Here is a 24,609-nt window from a genome sequence, read left to right on the forward strand (position 1 = left end):
AATAATAGTTAATTTGTGAATAAAACGTCACGATAAAACATAATTTTAAAAAACTGATGCCCACACTGAACATTCTATAAACATGCATTTCCAAAAAAAATGAATTACGAAGCCCGTGTGGCCAAGTACTGGCTATGACTTAATACAATTTAAATAATCATAATAATTAATAACTATATACAATGGTCTTGTACCTCTTGGTATATCAACGTAATCAATCATTGATGCATCATAGTATTATACACTTGTATGTCTATAACCAGCAAAATGTATATTATATAATTTAACAAAAAAATTAAATCTATACTGCGATGTCGTAACAACAAACCCGTATAATCTAGTCTTTGTCAAGTATTAGGACAGTTAGATACTGAATAACAGTATCGAAATGTTTTTTTATTATCATATTATTATTATGTGTTTGGTATGTTATTATTTTCGTATATAAAAGCGTTTTCTTTTGTTAGAGCTTCGGTGCGTTTACAACACACATCTACCTACCTTTCGTGTCGGCTAGACATTATTATTTTGTGGCCTTGGGCGATATTTCCACCTTTGATCCCGATACCTGTGGTTGTTCGCCATCCGAGTTTCAAATGTCCTCTTAATAGTTATTCAAACTTATCGCCCCGTGATTTTGGCCGACTTCCAAGTCAATTTATAGCCCACCGTTTGCACTTACTGTGGAGCGTATGCCTTTTATGCGCTACTCTCTCTCTCTCTCGATGGAGAGAGAGAAATAATAAATAGTTATTAATTATATTATGTTCATTTAAACATATAATATGGTAATGTGGCATATTATATATCCCAATAAGCCTTCGGTCATTTGTGGACGACAAACATCGCGGCTACTGTTCGGTTTTTATTTTCATACCACAAACGAACGCATTATTATTATTTATCGTCTTGTTTACACAAAATGCATATTTTATAGCTGTTGGAAATATTATTACTTTTAACAACAGCTATTGCCGCGAATAGAAAATTACGGCTTGACAACAAGCCCATATTGATGTGACGTAATCAACCATACGCTATAAAATCGCTGAAGATATAATATTACATGTTTATTTTTGCAGGAATTTTCGATTGGTAATAATTTCACACAAATTTTCTAACGAATCGACGTACTTCGGTGTATACGACAGATCGCCGATGAAAGCTCGCCCGTTTTTCGGAGACAAATTATTGTCGCGTGATTGGGATTTCTTTTCCTCCTTCGTCTAAACGACTTTGAAATCGTATGGCTTGAAAACTGTACAACCGGGGATTCGGAATTTGTGCCTATCTTTCTGCCTACCTGTGTCAGAACGTAACTATTATGACGTATAAGTACAACTGCTTGTAATAGCTTCTCACCCTGCTGGCACCCGAAAATATAACACAGTTTTTAGGAGGTTGTATATAATATTATAATATAGAACGATATGAAGTTAAGAATTTTTGATAGGATATTTTCATCATCAAGTAATAAATTTCGTATGTCGTATTCGTGGTACTGGCCGGGTAAGTGACCTGATGACGACGCCGGTCGTATAGGTACTATACCTACCTACATATTATTGCGTGCACCACGCAGTATTCGGGGATGTCGATGACGGTCGTAACCATGTGTATACCTAAATAAATTACGTGTGTCTCATCTTCAATTGTGCCTACACGTAACGGTATAATATTATTGTAAGATAAACACATAATATATAGCAAGAATACGTACGGCGGTCGGACAAAACAAGTGACGCCGGGACAAAGGCTGAAAATCTTGATAAACGATCCACGACGGGGCGATTTTTACGTTTTGTTTTCTTCCCGCCAGCATAATATATAATATAATAATATGTATATAAACAGTCACTCGCCGCCGCGCGACGGCCACGCAGTTTGTCGTGTGAACTTGAATAAGTGTATATGTATATACATACACGTACAACCGAACAAAGGCTAAGGTCCCCATAAGAAATCCAGAACGTATATTGTTATTATTATAAATGTGTATTTATACTGCTGTGTGCCTGTGTAGGTACTATTAATGCGCGCGCGCGTCCGCTCTCCGAAGATAAATGACGGACATGCTGCAGTTGTAATGGACCAAGAACGAAAATATCATAACAACCTCGTAGAAACCGCACATACTTGCAAGACGAAATAATAATAATATTAAAATATGCGTGCCCTGCCCACTACGTTCATAGTAGGTTACCTATAGTTTATTGAGGGTTCGTATATTGTGAACGAAAATATTGTCAACTTCCGCTCGAAATTTTTGAATCGTTTGCAATCGTTTATCAATATGCATCTACCTATATGCTAGGAATCCAAGACAATGTTACGCGTAGTTTGATAAATACTTTTTTATTTTTATGCGCTAAAAATGTTTGAAAAATAATTAAAAGTGTATATATAATATAATATATACACTCTTCGACTCATTTAAGTGGAATTCCTGGAACTAAGAAAAACAAAAAGGGTTGATATATCTCCCTCGCGATCGTCGCTCGTAAATACTGGCTCCTGCACTGTCTGAGAAACAACTAATAATATATTATAATAAATTATACAAACGTCTCACGAATTATAACATATCACCTATATATATATACTCGTATATATATAGGTACTATTGGATCATTCGTTTTCGATAAAAAAAGACACCAGACTACGGAAATGTTTTCTTTACACTTAACATTATCTTATGTATCTTATATAACAGGTACGTGCTATATATTAACATGTGCAACAATGTAATTTTTTAGTTTTATCGTTTTTCATTATATTACAGTCGACAGTCGCAGTGCAGGCTTACCTGTGAAATCCCCCGGGAGGGGGGGATGTGGAAAGAATTATGAAATGCCTCACTTAAAAACCATTAAAATCCAAAAGCAAAGCCATATTTGATATTATGAATTATACAAAAAAAACTTCTGGGTGAACGCCCCTGCTCCCCTCACTGCAGCAGGTCCGTCACTCGACAATGAGATCTATATAATTATATTCGTTTCAAATAAAAACACCCATATAGTCTGTATTGAACCGCATGACTGCATCATGTAGGTACATATATTATTGATAATATGTATTTAATAAGACATGATATTATTTAGAAGTTTGCATTATTGTTATATTTTTATTACACACGCCCCGACACATAAAGTATTCTGCAGGCATAGTGACTTGTAAAATTTCCGGAACACTCACAGAGATGCGATATATTTTTAAATTAGTGATATAAATATTTTGATTAAAAAGTAATTAGGTATATATTATATTATATATTTATATAATTTTCCGAATATTGAACCGTTATTAAAAAAGCAATGCAGGAACTTAGTTATACACTGTGTGGTCTTCGCAGTCAAACATAATGTGTAGGCAATAGTCATCTGCTTGGTATAGAGTTACCTACAAAATATATATTATTTTTTTATTTAATAGTCGTGTCAAATAAATCATTTTCTGGAAGAATTCGTTAAAATCTATACAAGCGAAAATCGAATTTGAATTTATTCAATTACTATTATATATTAATCAAACTATATGTATATCACAAAGAAAAGGTGGATGTATTTTATACAACCAAAATATTTATCAAAATACGTTTCAAAAATAAATGAATAAAAGTTACTAATTTAAATAATATGTTTTTTTGTTGAAAAATTAGTGTCCATTAGAAACCTGTTTTTTTTTTGTTTCTATTTCTTTTCAGACGAGAAAATATTCTGAGACAGATAATAAAAAACAAATCAAATATCAACATAATATATGTTTGAAAATATCTATTGTGTGAATAACGCGAATAGGAGTACCTAATTGAATAATATTTCTAAGGCTTCGTCACTTGACAGTCAGACAGTGCGTGGTTCCTTTAAAATTTACGGTACCTATTCCATTATTTTCAAAAGGTAAAATATATTTTAACGTTCAAATATACAATAACTATATATATGATAATAAAGGTAATAAAGCGATAGGTAGTGCATGCGCTATATGTTATTTATGTATAGTTATACTTTAAAATTTAAATGCACATTTTTGGATGATTTTCGGGAACAGTTATTTCAATATTATACTTCTATAAGAGTGCGGTCGATATTTAAAATTTAAATAAACACGATTTGTGTTTGAGGCTTGAGACCCTAATTATAATTCATAATAATACATATTAGTACGTGTGAAACGAAATTATCAAATACAAATAATTATACGCATGAGCGAAATCCCCAATGGGATATTTTCGTTCGGTGGGTTTAAGTGGAAGAACGTATAGCCATAACTATAAAAGTATAAATATTATATGGAACTTATCGTCGAGTTGGTAGATTTACCTATTTACTACTTCACGAAAACGAAAGTGTGCACGATTACGTAAACAAAATCCACAGCCAAAGGAATGGGGGGTACCAACGCCATATTGTTATCGATTTGTTTTGTTCAATAGCATATATGCAGACGGTTTGTCATAAAAATAATATTAGCGAGCACGGAATAAAAACAATAGTTTTCAGTTCTGTTAAAATAAACAAGAATGACGCTGTTCGCTTATAAAACATACTGCAGCCATTGGAATATTCGATGCGAATGTTATAAATATAATATAGGTACCAGGTCATAGTATATACTATTACTATACATAACTGGTAAATAAAATATTTTAAAACGGACATTAAACTACGCAAAGAGTAGGTACATTATTGTACACTGTACACACAGACCTCATAATTTGAAAAAATGTGAGCGCACTTATTCCGACTCAACAAATCGGTGGTGTGACCGGGGAGGAAAGAAGTAAAATACTTTCCATTGAGAAACGCGCCAGTTATATTACCATAAGTTACCACGTGGTACCGGATATTGTTGACAATGATAAAGCGCACCATTAGGAGAACACTTAATTATACATATTATAATGATTAATGATAACTAGTAAATAATAATTTATTCATATTACTATACACCCGCCACACTAAACGGTTGAAATTAATTGTATTTTGAGAAAAAAAATTAAGAAAAAATTCAGTTCTATTAAAAATGTACCATGTATTTAATTTATTTAAAATAAAATAAATGAACAAGATGCGTGCGATTTATTTTTTTATTTTAATTACTCCATTAATTCGCATTGTTTTTATTTTTATTGAAGTTTTCAACCTAACTTTATTCATTTATCAGCTAAATGATTATCGAAAAAATATTACTGAAATATTATTTCCGATGATTTATCGTGTACTTCGGTACCTATTGAGGTCTAAGTTTATATTAAGGATAGAATTTAATAAATTCCATAAAAATCTATACTTTAAATTCTACATTGACCTTTTGGTATTTATATTTTTTGCTAACTAAATTAATTTTAATATGGAAAAATATTAACCTTTTTGCCTCATAAAATCTTTACTACCACTAAAACAGTAAAACACCGATAAAGCCTTTTTAAGAATATATAATATATGTATATATATATATATATATTTATGTATATAGGTCTTATTACATTAATACGATTTCACGTTTTCAACAATATACATTCATGTTTATTATTTTTTAAAACAACTTCCGGTTGATTTGACAAACACTCATAGGTACTCCGTTAGGTACACTATTTACTAATAATAAAGGTACATATTATTATAATTTAAAAATATGTAACATTTGTATTATAGAGAAACTATAGAAATTCCTTCGTGGCTCCATGAAACCTGCAGACACGATCGCTGCAGCGCATATTACAAACGTATTGTTATAAGGCTTACGGACCTAAATGAATACAATTGTTTGTGACTCGGAGACATAAGCGTATAACAATATCCATATACAGAAGATCTGAGTGTATATCAATTGTAACGGATACATTGTATTAAGTTTAAAGAAATTATAGAAATTATAAAATTGTATTGTACACGCTCATATAGGTATATAGTGTAACTACTACCTATATGCACGTAAAATTCGAATAGGTTACATTGGAATCTTATTATAAAGTTTCATTACACAGACCACAGACGCTAGCTGCAGATGTTATTAGTTTTCCACCTACATAGTGCCTATATAAACAATCGTATATATATTGCAAATAAAAATAAAATATACATATACTTATATATACAAAAAAACACTAAATGCATACCTAATATATTATTCCGAAAATTAAAAAACAAATCAATACAGTTCTACAATTCTGACGTAGGTAGGTATACATTATACGACACAGCGTGCTACTATATCCTTTTATTATATTAATATACGTTATTAACGTCAGTTTCAACGTTTCGAGTTGTTGATAAATTTAATTTTTAATCTAGCAAACAAAGTCGTTTTATAAAAATAGTTGTCATATAATAAAACGGAGTATAAAAATATTATGCCTCCGACCTATATGGCAGAGAATTTTTAAGTAATGGTTACTTAGTAACTTTTTAAGGGTGCCGCTCGGTAAAATTGTCTATACTGGATGAACATCTGTAGTCTATGGTGAAACCAACCTTTCAGTCTCAACGATTTTATTTTCATTGGGTGTCACCAGTGTCACGCACTTTGTATGTTTAAAATATGCTCTTGTATACATCGCGTTTACTGCATACACATATTATACCAATATAATTATATAATTTGTATTTATGCGTTTAAGTATATCATACAAATCCAGGTAAATTAGAAGAATCTAACGTAAAAAGTCTGACGATATTTGTATAGAAAATCTATTTTTTTTTTAAATTTTCAGTTATCTTTCGCAAAGAAACGGTGCGCAACAATTTGTTTCGTTACGGTTTGTCATGAGAGTTCTTGACTGTGTTTTCTCATTTCGAGACTTGAGTGAGTGTTTTGGGATGCTTTAAGTTCACAGTATAAACGTATATACCTACCTACTGCGGGACGTCAAACTCTTGAGTACCAAATAATGATTTCTATATAAAAATGTTTTTTTCTTTGTCGATGACATTCGATTGCAATGTTGTAGCATTTGTATTTGTTGTTATATTATTCGTTGTTATATTTACGTCAAGCGATACAAGCTGATGCACCGCGAACACGTGTTTAAAGTCATCAACAAGTGTCGACAACCTGTAGCAGATTAAAGATTGGAAGATTGTTGTGACTATACAAGCAGTTGTTGATTCACATGTTTTTTACAAGAATCATCTTCCAATTTTCGTAAAAGATGATGCCAGTGAACGCAGTGACGTCGTATAAAGAAAAATGCATATCTGCGTTTGTTCAATTCTCTTGCGAAATCCATCACCCGTTTGAAATGATTGGATTTTATGGAAATAGGATTTTTTCTCGACGAAATCTAAATCAGCTGCAGCAGCATTGTATATATAGTGTCTTATCGATTCCAAGAAAGTTAATTCGAAATCATAATACAAAAACGTGCGAGATTTTAGCACTAAATATAGTTAATGGATAAGTACTCGCAACTCGCAAGTACTTATTATACATTGTAATAAAGCGTATATACGTAAAATATATTATAACAATAACAATTATTGTTATTGACGTGGTCGTCGCCCGACATTTATAAATAATAACACACTTCCTTGGACTGTGCACGTCATGTTAAGTAATTATATCGAGTATCTCTATATATGTATATATATAATATTTATACGTATTAATATCTGATTTGATTTTAATATTGGTTCAAACACATAACGCTGCATGCCTGCATGCGTCCGCGGTCGTGTCAAGACTTAAAACACACTATATACCAATCTACTCCGCAGCAGCTGAAGTCGAAGGTCGTGGTCTATACGGGCCCGAGATTCGATAAAAAATTTTAAAAAAACCAATTACGGACGACGGTCGGAATTTTCCGAGTGTGCATTTGTTATTATTATGCACCGACATTTTAATATATTATATTACATTAATATACATATATTGTTATGTAAATCTCCGAGCGTTTCTCGGTTGCGCAACCGAAGAGATTATTTTGGACGGCGGAAATGTGAATTCTGATAGGTTTACAATAATAACGGCCGAATATTATAATATATTATACGATATCGTAGCGTACCTGCGTACGTATATATATATGTATATATAATATATATATGCACACGTCATATTATGTATAAAAATACAAACGCGTATTCGACTATGTCGCACGTGTGGCGCAACGCGACCGCATTCCGTCCGTCGTCTGGCGCCTCACCGGCAACATTATTATTATTATTATACGGCGATGATAATATTATAAATGCACAAACGTCCTTATATACATAATCTGCCCACCCGAGACCGAATAAACCGAAGAAAAAAGACGCGACGATACGGCACGGCAGTATGGGAAAACTCGAATTCCCGATATAAAATATACTCATTATATATAGGTATACCTAATATTCCTAGATGTTTATTGTTGATTTATACTCGCGTACGCGGAAAGGACCTTTCCCAGGTCGGAGCTATTAAATTTTAAAGGTTAAAATATCAATGGTACCCACCCACAGAGACCTGCAGGATGTTCATTTTTTGACGTTATAGGTATTTAATTTTATGAAACATAGCCATGGGCACTTTAAATTTTACAAAAATTAAGATCGAAATTTTCATAGCTCAATTCAGAACGTATTAAAACATTAAAAATACAATAAAAACTTATTTGGAGGAAGTAGATAATACTTTTTTTATAATTTTTACATATTTTGGGTACAGTTTTTCATGATAAGGATAAATAACCCTATAAAAAGTTAAATTAATACTTTTATTGAATTTATATTGTTGTTATATATTGACAAATAATTAAGTACCTAAATTTCAATGCGATGCAACATGTTAAATTATTATTCTATTTTGACACTAATACACTAAAACTTTAAATCCCTCAATGTTTAATGCACCTCGGGCCCCACGTGAGTCCTAAAGACGCACTGTTTTATGCTATGTTCAGGAACAACGCGCAATCGCGGCAATGTTCTTTTCTCTCGTCAAAAATCGAAATAATAAAAAGTATTATTATTATGATAACATTATTTACTAGCGCACGATCCTCGTTTCGCTTTTTTTTATCGACCTTCGCCGTCTGCAGTGATGATGGTGGTTTTTAATTAATCGTCAGCTGGATCCACTGCGATGACGAAGCACCGTCATCGCGATACGATATTATTACATCGTACGATCGCCAACTTATCGTTGTTATTATGTATAATATCATTAGTGTAATGTAATACGCGTCATGATGGTGAACCGTAAAATCGCGAGAGTTCGACGACAAAAATCGAGTGAAAAATAACGAAAATACGATAATAGCGGCGTGCGTTGATGGGAGTTGGTTTTTCGGTGTTGTTCTACGTACGTATTGTACGGATCATCTTGACTTGGACGTCGACGACATTAGTCAGAGTCCATAGCGACATCATCTCCGACAGTCTGGACAGCCGCTCCTGTTTTTATTTACGAACACAGACATTTCACTTAATAGAAAAAACATAAGTGCTACTATAATACGAGTTGGGTTATTGTATTGCTTCGGAATTAAATGTGTGTTTGTTCGTTGTGTTAGACACTTATACTTTTAAACATACGACGCCACGGCGACGGCGAGGCGGCGAGACGTCAACGCAATATCACATTAAATTTGTATCCGATTTATATCCAAATGGTTTTTGTCATACAAATGATTTGTACGAATCTGTTAAGTCTGTTTTATTATAATAATATATTATTATTTAGAAAACGTGTAAATGTGTAAAAGATAATATTCCAACCTAAAAAGTATACGTGACATACATGGTGCACCCTGCATCCCTAACTATTTAAAATCAAAGTATTGATAGGCTCAGTATGATAGTTATAGGCATAATATTAAATCATGATTGATGAAGCGATCTTTTTATAAAGATAAGTTTTTTGCTTAGTAAGATTTCCAAGAGTACCTATACCTATTTGAGTTTAGGGTAACTGAATAATAACATTTTGAACAATATAACATATTGGGTACATGAAATCTTTTTTTTTTCGTTCGGGTTGGTACAGAAAAAAGATCATTATTCATAGACTTTACTGACATATTGTTTTATATTGTGAGAAAAAAAACGGTGTAGGTACTTTCTTTCCTTACATTAAAGGTATACCTAGAATATATTATTTTCCCCGACACTCTGGTGTGTTAGATATTATAATACCAGATCCTTAAAATTGGTATTCTCCATGTATTACACGGTATTGGGTTATTCAAGTAGTTATTTGGGTAGCTAAATGTCAACTTTTTTTTTCAGACAGTATACATGTCGATAGCAGCATAGTACATTTTTGAGTGATACTAAATTATACATCCAAGATAATATCAGATTTTCGGATTTCAGTTAGTTACATCAAATCGAACTCCTCAAGAAGTAACTATACAAAATGTACGCACCTAACATATTTCATTTTGACAAGACTATAAAACACTATACGCAACGATGCAACATAAATAATTAAAACTTCGTTATACATGTTATATTTGGGCCTACATAATAAAATCTAAATAATGAACGACGGATGGCCTGAACCATCATGTGATCTTAAATTCCATTAAATGATTTATAATTTCAATACACGCAGTATTAATAATTTACCAACAAAATGTATGTTCGTTGAGTACATAATATCATAAATAAAACTAATAAAAGTAAAAACATGTACCTATTTGAATAAATTTTAGAATAATTTTAGTTCATACCACGTGACACGCGTGAACAATTATTTTTGTATGACTTAATAATAATATTATATTAATTTATATTTCATTATTTACACCCGATTGTATTTGATTCAATTAATATTCAATCTATTAATTTTACTATTGACATATTTGAAGTTCGGGCTAAAATATATAGTATACACATTTAATAGATATCAAACTTGGAAACCCTGCAGAGAAGATACCAATATATTATTATACTTTGAAAAGATAATATTTCTATTAAAAACGTAGGTAATGTTGAAAAGACTTAGTAAATCGAACAAGTAAATTTATAAACACTACCACTGTAACATACATATAATGGCTAATTTTACACCTTCCGATCACGAACGAGAAAATTTACAATTTCCGTAAAAACACGCCGTGCGTGTTAAAACGCGTTTTGTCCGACATTTAAAATCGCTGTCGTTGCACCAGACTGATAAATTATTATTATTGTTTGCTTAAGACGGATTTGCATAATATGTGGTGGGCTGTAGAGTCAGGGTTTGACTCTGGGTCTCTTCTGGCTAAAAGTTTTGCGAAATCGGGATAGTGTCTTCATACTGTTGAGTGTTGAGTTATAAGAACCATATTAATTCATGGAGCATAGGACTTTTAGCATTTGTATATTTGTGTTGCGTGATTGTTAAAAAGTCTGATATTTTTTCAATATGGTTAAAATAATGTTTATTCATACCATATGAAAAGCAAAATCTGAAGTTTTTTGGGCGTATTGCTTTTTTTCGTGCTATTGTTGCAAATATTTTTTTTTAAATAACACCTTCATGAAAACCAAAATCAATTCTTGTACCATTTGATTATTTGATAAGCTCCATCACGCACTGGTGCACTATTTTTTGTAGGGGGGATTGAGTTAGAGAGTATATACTGCACAGTGCACATACGCCGAAACATTGTCTTTGACTTGTTAATGTCGTTCTTATTTTATATGAAATGTGTTGTATTTATTTTTCAATATTCATTAACTAATAGGTGATGGAAGAAACCGCTAAGTGCATTCTTCAGGGGTTTTCAATAGGTCATCACATCAAGTGATTTTTTGCTTTTTCGAAACTATATATACACACGCTGCACGTTCTTTTCTACACATTATAATATATAGGTTATATATGTTGGGTATATACAATACAACACGCGTGTACCTATAGGCTATAGTACATTATTATTGCGTACGTATAAAAGGTGCATAAATATATCGTAAACAGTTATATCCGCGCGAGTTTATCTCAGTTCGACCATCTCGTCCGCGGCCGCGCGCATCACTGCTGCAACTCGCACGGTCGGGGGGCAATGCACAATAAAATATGTTCCGCGTCTCTTTCGCAGGCTCGTTTAACCGTCCATATTATGCATTATAATATTACACTCGGGTATAATATTCGGGCACCTTCCACCATATTATAATACACGTTTTTTTCGAGCGATGAAAGCAAAACGGCAATAATATTATAACCGAACACCCGGTGCACTGTAGTGCGCGCACGCACACGCATCGGCGGACTGACCGCGTCGTAATTAATTGCTTTTTCGTACTCGTACTTTTATATATATATATTATATACATAAACATAATACAAAATGCATATATATAATATACACATATATAATGCACCATGTACGCGATCCGATCGCCGGTCAACGGGGTTGCCGATAATGGAAGAGTGAGGGGCGGCGGCGGCGGCAGATGAGCGAAGGACTAGTTCGGCATTCGCCCTGCAGCATCGGTCGTCGTTGTTGTCGTCTTCGTCTTCGTCGCCAAAGAGGTTATTGTACTCGTCCGCCCGACTTTTTCTGCCGCAGCACGCCCGTTCGGCTAACATTTTACATTATAATATTATTGTTATTACTACTACTGCAGGTCTGTACGATTATATATTTATTAAACTCGCGCATCGCCCCGAATCGTTTACAATATTATTATTATTATCATCCGCAGTTGGGTCGTCTCATTTTTATTCTCATAGTACCGGGCGGACGCGCGCCCGTTCTCCAGTTCTTGTCACCGGGATGACGATGCGTCTTCCCGTCGCGTCCTACAACGTTGTCGTCGTATGCACTGCGACTCCTCAGCTCTTTATAATAATATGTACGCGTACAAAATAAACATATACCTACATCCACATATATGATATATATACATATACATACCTATATACACAGTAAAATACGATGAAATAAAATAAATAAATCCGAGCCCACATTCACTTTCCATTTATGGCGATGCGTGCGCTCGAACGGAATCTCTCCCTCTCTTTCTCTCTCTCTCACACACACACACACACACACCGTGTGAGTCTTTCTCTGTCCGTCTGCCAGTCTCTTTCCGCGTCTCCATGTATACGCATATATTTTACTATACTACGTACGTATACGGCGCGCGCGCACACACACACAGTAGGTACCTATATACAACAACTTACCTTTTGTCTGCCAGCGGACAACACCGCCTGACGCCAATGATGATCGTCGTCTCCCCGTGGTGCATATATGTATATATAATATATGATTATTATTATTATCATTGTCCGCATTGAAATAGCACGCGAGCAACCCTTTCCGAGTTTCCGACTACACGAAAAATGTACGACGGTCGACTTCATGCGCACGCGCGCTCATCATAGGTACTTTGCACATATGGCGTAGGTATATGTACATAATAATAAAGATAAATAATAATAATAATAATAACGAAGAGTCATTATATATTGTCCGTACGCCGAGTATATAATATAGGAGAACCGGCGACGGAGGCCGCGGACGTGTCCGCACTATATAATATATAAGTATAAAAAATTGTATATACAATACGTGTAGTATTCATTTATCAAAAATATGTGAAGAATTTAGATAGATAAATAATAATGATAATAATAATAATAAAAAGACAGACGCGTGATAACTTGCGTGTTGTATATTATTATTATTGTACTTGTACTTGGACGGTACAGCGCGTGAAAGCCGTATGTATGTGTTATACTGTTATATATTATTATGTAAACTGTAGACAGGCAGTAGGTACGAAGCTAATTAATTATCGGTTATAAAAAATAATAACAATAATACGTAATACGCACAGCTTTTTATTCTCGCGAGTTGGAAATCGCGAGTTTCGTTTCGGATGAATAGATTGGAATACTTTTTTCGACTCTCTTGGAGGGTTATACCGACAACTATATACAGTGGATGACCGAAATATATGTATGATTTTGAGAAAGTGCAGTCCCTGCTTTTTTATTGTCACAATAATACGATTCAGAGGAAATACGAATGTCAGAATGCTTGATATTATTGTCTTATTTAGCAATATATCATATTGTAACTGTATATACTGCAGGTATTTATATAAGAGGCTAACTGCTAACCCGCTAACCTACACATTTCATATATCACCTGTAGCCAGTAATTAGCTGAGTAAGAAGTTTTTTTATTTTAACTTCAAAATACTACCTATACAGCGCATGTATCATGGCCATTTTTATTAAAATGATAAATTATCAATGTATCATCGTAGGTTTAAGGGTAAAATATAAATATATGATATCAAAATGGAGATATTATAATATATTGTATTATAATTACAAGTTGATTGAATAAATATGGGATAGGCACTGCGCTTCTATAAAACAAACAAATCACAACATTAAAGGTACTAATGAATTTAACTTAACAAAACAAGTTTAAATAACTGTAAATCGGTAAAAAAAAAAAATTACAGGTTAGTGCTGGCGTCAGGAAAATGGGTTTTAATATATTTGATGGATGTGGGAAGCAGTATGGAACTTCAAAGAAACAACTAATTTTATTTGGTCAAGGATCATGAGTTCCGAATTTCCAACTATAAAATAAAACTACTGATTTCACTATAGGTATGTAAAAAATAATAAGCTAATAATGACATTCGAGAAAAGCAATAAATAGAAAAATGGTGAAGAAATTGACATTATAATAGCGTTTTTTAGTTAACTTCATTACCTATATAATTAGTATTCAGATCGTGTATATATGTATATATGTGTATATATTATATATATTATAGTATATATATTTTATTCATAATATAGACATGCGCTTAAAGCTAATGGTAACAAATATATATATATATATATATATATTTATGGGTTGCACATTCTAAACTTAAATAAAAAAAATTTGAAAAATGTATAAGCTATAAACTTAATATTTTACGTAGCACATCAATATGTATTTTGGTAAGCTTTCGGTACCTATTTTTAATGCAAACTATATACGTTATAGATGAATATTTACTACATTTAATTATTGGAAAATTATTTTGAGAAGTTTTAAGATTTTATAAAAACATTGAGGTAAAACTAGTTTAAAAAACCGTAAATTAAAAAGATCGACATCAGAAAATTAACGATATCGCTTCCTATTTTAGTATATGGCAATTAGAGTATTGAGACCATTTAGTTAGCCTATAGTAATAAGTTTTTTTTTTAAATTAAAGCGTTATATTAAGGTCTAGGCTATAAATATTATATTTAATATGACGAAACTGTAATATTTTTTAAAACATCAAAAGATATTTTTTAAATTAAGGCATAACACATTTTTTAAACATTTTAATCCAAAAATTATGCAAAACAAAACGAGAAACCAGAAACCGGAGAATTTTCGGCTATGTTTTATTGAAGCCCCATGGCTATTGAAAAAATATGTTAACTAGTACAGTTCTTAACATCTAGCAATTAATTATGTAGCAAATTATCTGCTTGAACAATAGACGATGATTAATCGATTATAAGAATTCGTTTTATATAATATACTTTGATAATTTATACTATACTAGTGTGATCGTTTCCGTTTTTATACTTATATACAGTTATATATTATAAAAATAAAAGAACCTATACCTATTTAATAATATACGAGTAATATAATTAATGTGTGCAACAACACGGACACACGGTGCGTGTTAAGTAGTAAAGAATTTAAAATATAAGTCAAATTAAAATCTTTGATACCTAAAATAACTGTCAGTGATAAATTATTATTTTTCAAAAAATTCACATTATTTAACGCTATTTTTTCCCAATATAATACAGTGCATTATTTAATCAGATGTTCAAGTATGTGAAAACACATACTATACTTAATAATTATCAATTTATAGATTGAATTAATTAAATGTAACACACTGTTAACGGCTGATACTTTATAGACATACCATATTATTATACGTACCTATCGCTCGAAAAATTGACATATTACCCAATTTATGATTTATATTAAATAAATGTGGTGTATCTTAAAAACATTGTACAGTATAATACACTATTACCAATGAAATAAATAAATATATAAAACGATCAAATAGCGTTTAAGTTAAACTTTGGTCTTGACAACATTATAATATCTAACAAAAGTGTTATAAATATTGTCACATGACAATAAAAATGTCCCCAAACAAACATGGTAGTGTGTTTCATTTACCTACAATTCATAGAAAACTACGTTCACTGCGACTTTATGCTCGGCGATCTTAGACTTTAACGATGGGAAATTACGTTATGAGCGGTCTTGCGCGCGGCACGGAGGCACAAACACAAACGATAAACGGATGCAACGCTGTAAAACTCTCGACAAATTTCGACGGAAACCTCACATCTGTCAAGAATCTTGCATTTATGTTTTCACAGCACAACGAATTACCAAGTATTTTACATTTTTAGGAATGTAATATTGTACCGGTGCCTACGTTGAAAAAAACGCAAATGTTTATAAAATACATAATATAATAACGTAGACATAAAATATTATTACAATTCGTATAAAATATTATAGGCAGCGGTAATCTGATCGTCAATAACACTAAAAATAAACGTAACGAATTTCGAGTTCTATACCAAATTCAAAATTGTTTATTATAATATTTTATTCGGATACACGTAAATACAATAACCAGCTAAACCGAATCGTTTGCGTGTCTCGCACAAAAGAATAAGTGTCGGTACATCTGCTGTGTATAAACTGTATTGTATTATAGCATAATATTACTCACAACGTACACAAAAGTCTCAGCACATAGACATATTATATAGTGTAGATAAATATCGTAAATATAAAATAAACTTTATATCATAGGTACCTACGTCTTAACTGTCACGATTTAAACCATGTGGCGAGCGATATGCAGTGTTATGTTTAGTAATAGTATGCCAACCCGTGCAAAATAATATTGTGTCTAGTCGTTTGGGACTTTTAAATTTAAATTTAAATTACCGTTTACCTATATGTAAAAAAAAATGCACGATGTAGTGTATATGATATATACACCAAAGGCGTTCTAATTAAACACATGCCGCGGTCATGATGCATATATTATTCAAATGCTCCAATGAACATATATTTCTGTTACACAATGTCCTCCGGTCTGTTTACGGTCTTATAGATATTACATGAAGATTACAAACGACAAGTGCACGAAATTTCGGTAACAACAAAATATTGCTCAAATGTTACGAGTGAAGACTCGGATAAAAATTAGAAAAATTATAAGTGATGCACGGGTATAAACTAAACAATTACAAAAAACGCACGTTTACCTACTTAATATAGAATCGGTAGTATACGATACTATATAATTCCATTAAAATTGTATATGTACCTATACGACAGGGAGGGGCGGGGAACACGACTGTATATTAAATTACGTAAAGTAATTACAGTGGATTTGAAATAAGCTATAAGAGGTGAAAGTGGTTCTGGGATTTTGACGTGATGAGGAGATGTAAACGATATTTGAGATGCCCCCCAAATGAAATGTGCCAACTAAATATATCATGGTATCGGATGTGCCTCGCCACTGGGGCGGTTTTCCTATAACGGGTGACTTAATAATAATTTATTTTTGTAAATAATGACGGTGAATGAATGATTTCAGACGATTTTGGGTGGAGCCCAATTACTCCAAAATTAGTATTTTCTGGTTTATTTTTTTATGCTACATCACATTTCCAAAATGTGTATATAAAATAATTGCTATTTGCTGCGGAAATGTGGAATCCAGAAAACGACCTTTGTAATATTATATATGTTATAATTTATTATTATACGGTATAGAAGTAGTTATATCCAATATAAACTACCGAAATTTGCGTTTTTCAAAACACTTTTACGCGTCAACAATGTTTCACCAAGTATACGCATAAACATTATCTCGTGATGGTACCGTAGTAGTGGTTAAATCGCGTACATTACATTATAATTTACTTGTTACGCGCGACCGAGTCCAAAAGGAAACAACGGATTCATCAGACTTTTTCCCGTGTATGCTGCATATAGACCGGTCTCCATATGGTAGGTTAGTGCGCGACGTGACCTGCGCAGAAAATTTGCATATTATAATGTCTAAAGCCTAAACAGCTTGTGCATGAGCGTATAACAGCCACTTATATAATAATATATAATAATATGCACATTTCACACACGATAACAGGACGTCGATAAACTGCAGCGTCGAAAACGGTGGTGACGATTACCTACTCTTGACCCGCAGGGGGCTCCGAATACACACGCGTCTTATACGAAGGTGATGAGTGATGACATTTCACAGCACTTTGTAGGATACTGTATATAGGTATGGGATGTAAAATATTTGCATTGTGTCGGCGTAACCCGCAGTAATTGTGCACTACATAATATTATTAGTCGATGGAGCGTTACGTCCTATGGATGTCGTAATAAAAATAATAATTAATGCAAGATATAGTGTTACAATATTTCAATATTATTCTCAGGTATTTCCGTTCAAGAACGATATCGCGTTTAATGTGCGGTTAAACAACCCGCGCGACCGACCGTAACCGCCGAATATCCCAACATAGAAACAACCATCATAATATCATATTATTTGTCGTCGTCAATAATCGTTCTCATCGATCATCGTATATTATTTTATTTTATAATAATAAACGGGTTTGCAACCCTTTTGAAAATGTATACAAATTACATAATTACAATAATAACATTCATAACAGAGTATAAAGTTTAATTACAAATAATTATAGATAAATAAGGTTAATTAGATTTAAGTCATTAAGCAGATTAATATTAAAAAACGAAAAATATTAACAAATAGTAAAATTAAAGAATTATAGAGGGATCCTCATTGACCATTAACATTAAACGCATAATAGGCTCATTTTTTATGTAATTGCTCGGACATGTAAAGGAACACTAGAACGGTTTTGACGGGGAGGGACCTTGAAATTCAGTAAGGATGATAAATCAGATGAATCAACTTGACCAGACAACAGTCCCTTTAGAAACTTTACGCAAAGCATTCGCCTGCGTTCAGCTAAAGAGACGAAACCTAATTTAGCAACAACAGCTGAATAATCGTATATTATTATAATATAATAAAAATGTGTATTTTTTCTACGGAATTTGTAACGCGCGCGTGATGTAGTTACGCGGTAGACTACGGACTACACAATACTACAACACTACAACTAGTTGGAGACTACCAATCGGCAGTCGCACCAGGTCCGGGCAGATCCGACGGTAAAAACAAACAAATCCGACCAGTATCCCATTTGCGGCGGGCAACCTATGCAATAATAATAATAATATGATATACCCCCCCCCTTCTTCTTCCATAACGATATTTAATATAATATTTTAGCAACGGGTTTCATATAAACCGGTCCACTGATCTTAAGACGTGGGCACACCTAAACAATAATAATGATAATAATGATGATATTAATCGAACGGGGGTGGGCAGAGGAAGTATTGAAGAGTTAAATCAGAAAATAGTATTCACGGAGGGGTAACTTATCAGATGTAGGTTTCGAAGTTGCCAAAGTCTGGAGGCCATTTATCACTGGCAAGCTGTGGATCACGACTGCTTGCTATATATATATTATATACAATGTTGTATTGTACGTAGGTATGATATTATTTAGTTTAAATATCTAACTATAGATTTTTGTACCTACTACTTAACTTATCCACTACCGCATTGTCAAAGTGTATGTCTTTGAATTCGATAAAATCAAATAAATATTAATAAATAGTAATTTTCGAGTTTAACTTAAAAACCTGTTTGAAATTTTGGATAAAAGTAAGAAATGTTTATAATGTTTATCGGTGTTTTAATTATTTTAAATTTAGACTCATTAACCGATTTATAACTTATCCAATAAAATAATTAAAATACTAACTAAAACCAAATACGAATTATAAAGTCTGAATTGTTTTCAATTAGACAATTATTGCCAATTTTACTCTCACTATCCAAACCACAACTGAAATAAACTTTAAATATATACAATATAGTCCAACATTATAAACAGTTCTGTCTGAAATAAAAATCACCTTCACTAACTTTCATTACTTTTACGAGTTCAACTATATTTTAAACACTATTTAATTTAAACTAATACATTTAAAAGTTTTAATAGGTTCAAAAATATGTGTCACTCCAACACAATAAATAAATATCATTTTCAGGAATAATGTATACGTCATAATATCAATCATTATTCATTGATTAGCCTAGCCTGTCCACCGTGGACGGGTACTATGTGAAAATGTTCGAGAGAGGCTCTGTTTACCACTTTTAAAAATCTCGGTAATTAACTAAACACTAATTGGCCATTATTATTATATTGCGTATATACTGTAGATATATAATTATCGTTATATTAACTTATTGACTACCTATATTGTATAACGTCGGCCGTCAAACGTGGGCTGCGTAATAGCACCGTGTATAAAAATTAAAAATATGTACAAATAAACGTATGCCCCTAATGGGTTTCTACGGTTCAACGATTATAATAACAATTTTTGAGATAAGTTAAGTAACGAATAAATCAATAATTCCTATACACCAGACCAGGGACACGCCACACTGTTGCAGGATTATAGAGATAAGTGGACAAATTAACAAAATATGTATATTATCAAATAAATTATTGCATTTACGGTGTTTATTCAAAAATAAAATCTCTCGTCACATCTAAAGTCTAACTTTCAATAAAATAATATATGGTATGAACATATGTGTAATGTAACCTATATTCGTTTATATCTTACCATAGGCACAACGTGTAATATCTTATTATTAAATTATGATACCGCGAGTACCGTGATGTAGGTATAGTATAGGTACCTAATATTGCGGACGAATAAAAACAACAAGCTACAAGCCCAAGTTGAACGACTAAAAGCTATAGTTACTAGTTACTGCCTATGTATATCTTATTATATATATATATATATATATATATACGTATATACACGCATGGCTATAAAATGCGATGTCTCAAAACGACCGAATTAAAATAAATGATATTCCATACATTATATTATTATGCGCGGGACATGCGATCCATACGGATAATGCGGATAAACTCAAACAGCCGGACGTCGCCGCTGCAGCCGGTATTACATCATATGGTATTAAACATGCCGTACTATCATAGTGGTCACCGCCGCCGACCATCATTATAATCGTTACTATCGTACCCGTCGCGGCGTCGTCGCGCGTCGTAGACGCGTATCCGCAGTCGCCGACGAGGCGGGTTGAACGGCCATGGAACGTAAGCACTCGACTAACTTGCTAAATTGTGATGTGTGTTGTGCCTAAGATGACGGCGGGTTAGGTATGACGCAGCTCTGCACTTTACTGGCAAAAGGGGGGAAGAAAAAAAGAAAATCTATGAGCGTTACATCGTCGTTATATATAATGTATATCATCCGGTCACGTATATATAATATAATTTTATGCGTATATTATTATATTGTATAAACGATCTTCAGAGACGTAGAAAACCTGGGGATTTCTGCAGCAGCCTCAACCGTTGCGCGGTCGACCAGCCCCCTATTAATTTCATAACGTATATATACTTAAGTATGTATACGACTATATAATAATAATATATAGTATCTATGTATGTATGTATAGTATGTATACGACTATACGAGCATATATACGTGGTAATAATATTATATAGGTTAATGTTAATGTTTATGTTTTTTTTTAATTTCAAAAAGTTTTCATTTTTCTCACGAAAAGACGACCACGATTCGAGTGGTTGATACGTCTCAGAAACGAAATGGAAAACTCACCAGATTTATGTATGAAAATAAAAATATATTAAAGTATTACTATTTACAATCATTATTTAAATTTGTTAATGTATATAAAAGTGTAGGTACAAATCAATTTTTATTGTTAATATATTGTATAAGTAAAAATATTTTGAGTCAAATCTTCCTTTTTTAAAGATTACTGAAGTACTTATAACAAATCATAATTCATCTTTATAATACATAAAATTCGTCATTCTAATCAATAATAACCGATTTATTTAAAACTGATTAAATCAATAGTCCTAAATGTTATCAAGTCTTACTGCCCAAAGCTTCAATAAGAAGTGGGAAAATTATATTTCTTAGTATATATAATATATTATAGTATAGGTTAATTGAAGTACATTCATTGTTGTGAAAACTTGTGAAGGTAAATAGAGAAAAAATACGATATTTTTAGGTATATAAATATTATAATTCATAAGTCTCATTTTGACTGCGATAAAAAAAAATCATGATTAATAAATACGAAGGAACGTATATTTTATATTTTATACTCTGCCACGATAAGAAACTAAAACCGATTTAGGACCGACGTCTTGTCAATTGACGCGAAAACCCTTCAACACAATAATATTATTTTTGCACTGGCGGAACCCACGCCTTAATCTCGTCGATTTATGCAGCCTACGCTTACCTAAATAGGTATATCATCGCCATCACAAAACACCTCTCTCAACGTTTTGATCACGACGTGACGACGACAACGACCGGGCGACAAGTATCATAAATTATTATTATTACACAGTAGAATTGAATTTAGGTGGTATACCAAAGTATTATACAAACTACAAAGATCGGATATTTATGATTTTATGGGCGTTTCGCACTGTCATAATAATATATGATTCCTGGAATTGACATTTAATTTGCATATTTTTGTCGCATTTTAAATTATTACAAATATTTTAGATTTTTACATATTAGTTTGACTCTTAAAATTAAAAGACGTGATAAATGATTAATGTGTTTTATTGTTATTTTTTACTACAATATTGTAGATATTGTTATAAATTGTTTAAAAGTTTACTATAAAATAAAGGTTTTAAAATACCTATATATAATAAGAATTATATATTTTGAATGCATAAAAATCGTTAAGCGTTTTTTGCATTATTATATAGTATATACCAGATATATTCCAGATTTTCTCTCCCAACCAAAATGGACTTTTTAGTTGTTACAATGTTATACCTACCATGTAATCCTGGATAGTTCATAAAAGCTTGCGTACCTCCAGTGAAACCAGTAAAACCTTGATTTTTGGATTTTTAAGTATATATAACTATTATGAGTACCACTTTTTTAATTTTGTAGATTTTTTATACCATTTAAGAAGTATTCAATGACGATACAAACTTAATTTATACAAATAAGAACCAATTTTTTTCACTGTAAATAATTAAAAGCAGATTATTTTTTGAAAGTTTTCATCTATGCAAAACAAAATTCGAACGAGTAGATTTCTGAGTTATTAAAATATGCTTATCGAGGGTGTTATATTATAGTAATAATTTAATTTACAAAAAAATAAATAGATTTAATATTGGATCTAGTATTTATTATAATTGGAAAATCTTAACTGTAAAATGGCGATAGATAAATATTAATTATAAACATTTCAAAAACATCCTTATGAAATGGTGTAAAAGTTCTAAATACTTTATAATATGGCCTTTAACTTTAAGTTAGTATACTTAAACTTCCAAAAATCAGTATTTTAATGATTTTATTATCAAAGAAAAAAATGGGATTGAATCACCCTGTATGCATATAAATAAAATACTCTATACGTATTCACTGCCGTTGCAACCTGCAACAGCGACCAAATCAAGTCGACGTGCGATGTGTCGTTTTTCGACTGCGTGCAGTATATTAAGTTCTGCACGCGTAGCCGATCATAATAACATCTGAACACCCGGAACAATGCACTGCTGGTCTACTATAGCAACCGGTGCACCGAACAATTCGGATTATTCGAATAGTAATAAAAATAATAGTAACATCGACTGAATAGTTTCAGTGAATAGTAAAAATATCAATGATAATATAGCTAAGCTTAGCGCTCATACTTATTATCACTCAACGCGACAAGAGAGAAGTAAAAAACATAAAACTTAATTAGCAAGAGATCGATGGACGGTAGCAACAATGCAGACGATTGGACTCCCCACTCGGACTTTAAATATTATAATATTTTAATATTATATTATACGTGCGCGTGGTAACAAAACTATATGTCCGAACGAACGCATAATATAATAACATATTATACAATATTATGCGGTTCGGCCGGGCTAAATTTACATTTGCATTATCATAAGGAACCAGTTCTGATAAAAAGTATATACCTACATATACCTGAGTATATTGTGCATCTGTATACATCCTTAGCCAGCGGGCACGATCATAAAACATGTGTTGCCATTGTTTTGCCCGTTAGTATTTTTTATCTGACGAAGACGAAAAAATATCGTTTAATGCGTATGAAACATACTCTACCGAGTCTACCGTATACATATATATCTTACTTATTTGGACCTTTTTTTCAACCAGCCGGAAAAGGTCAGATACGCGATATGTACAAACGGAGAAAGCACTATATATAACGCGTGCGTGCGTGTGTATGTGTGTGTATTGTGAGTATATTTATACCGCAGTATAGGTCCCGGTGCAGGTGGTCGTGAGACACGGTGAAAAAGGATGCACATCTCTAGGTATAAAAAGGCTATACAGAGGAAGGTAAGTGCTAGCAATAATGGGCAGACACATGACGCGCGCTGTATAAACTTGAC

The 24,609-nt window shown here is 32.3% G+C and overlaps 1 protein-coding gene across 1 annotated transcript in view; it reads right to left on the reverse strand.

The window, feature by feature from the left end:
• Shrm (shroom) overlaps nucleotides 1–24,609 on the reverse strand; it is a 180,115-nt gene that overhangs the window by 147,789 nt on the left and 7,717 nt on the right. The gene's annotated exons all lie outside the window — the stretch shown is intronic.

This window comes from Diuraphis noxia, unplaced genomic scaffold (genome assembly GCF_037042655.1).
Source record: "Diuraphis noxia isolate RWA-SAM2 unplaced genomic scaffold, SU_Dnox_SAM2 contig0005, whole genome shotgun sequence".
NCBI classification, from domain to species: domain Eukaryota; kingdom Metazoa; phylum Arthropoda; class Insecta; order Hemiptera; family Aphididae; genus Diuraphis; species Diuraphis noxia.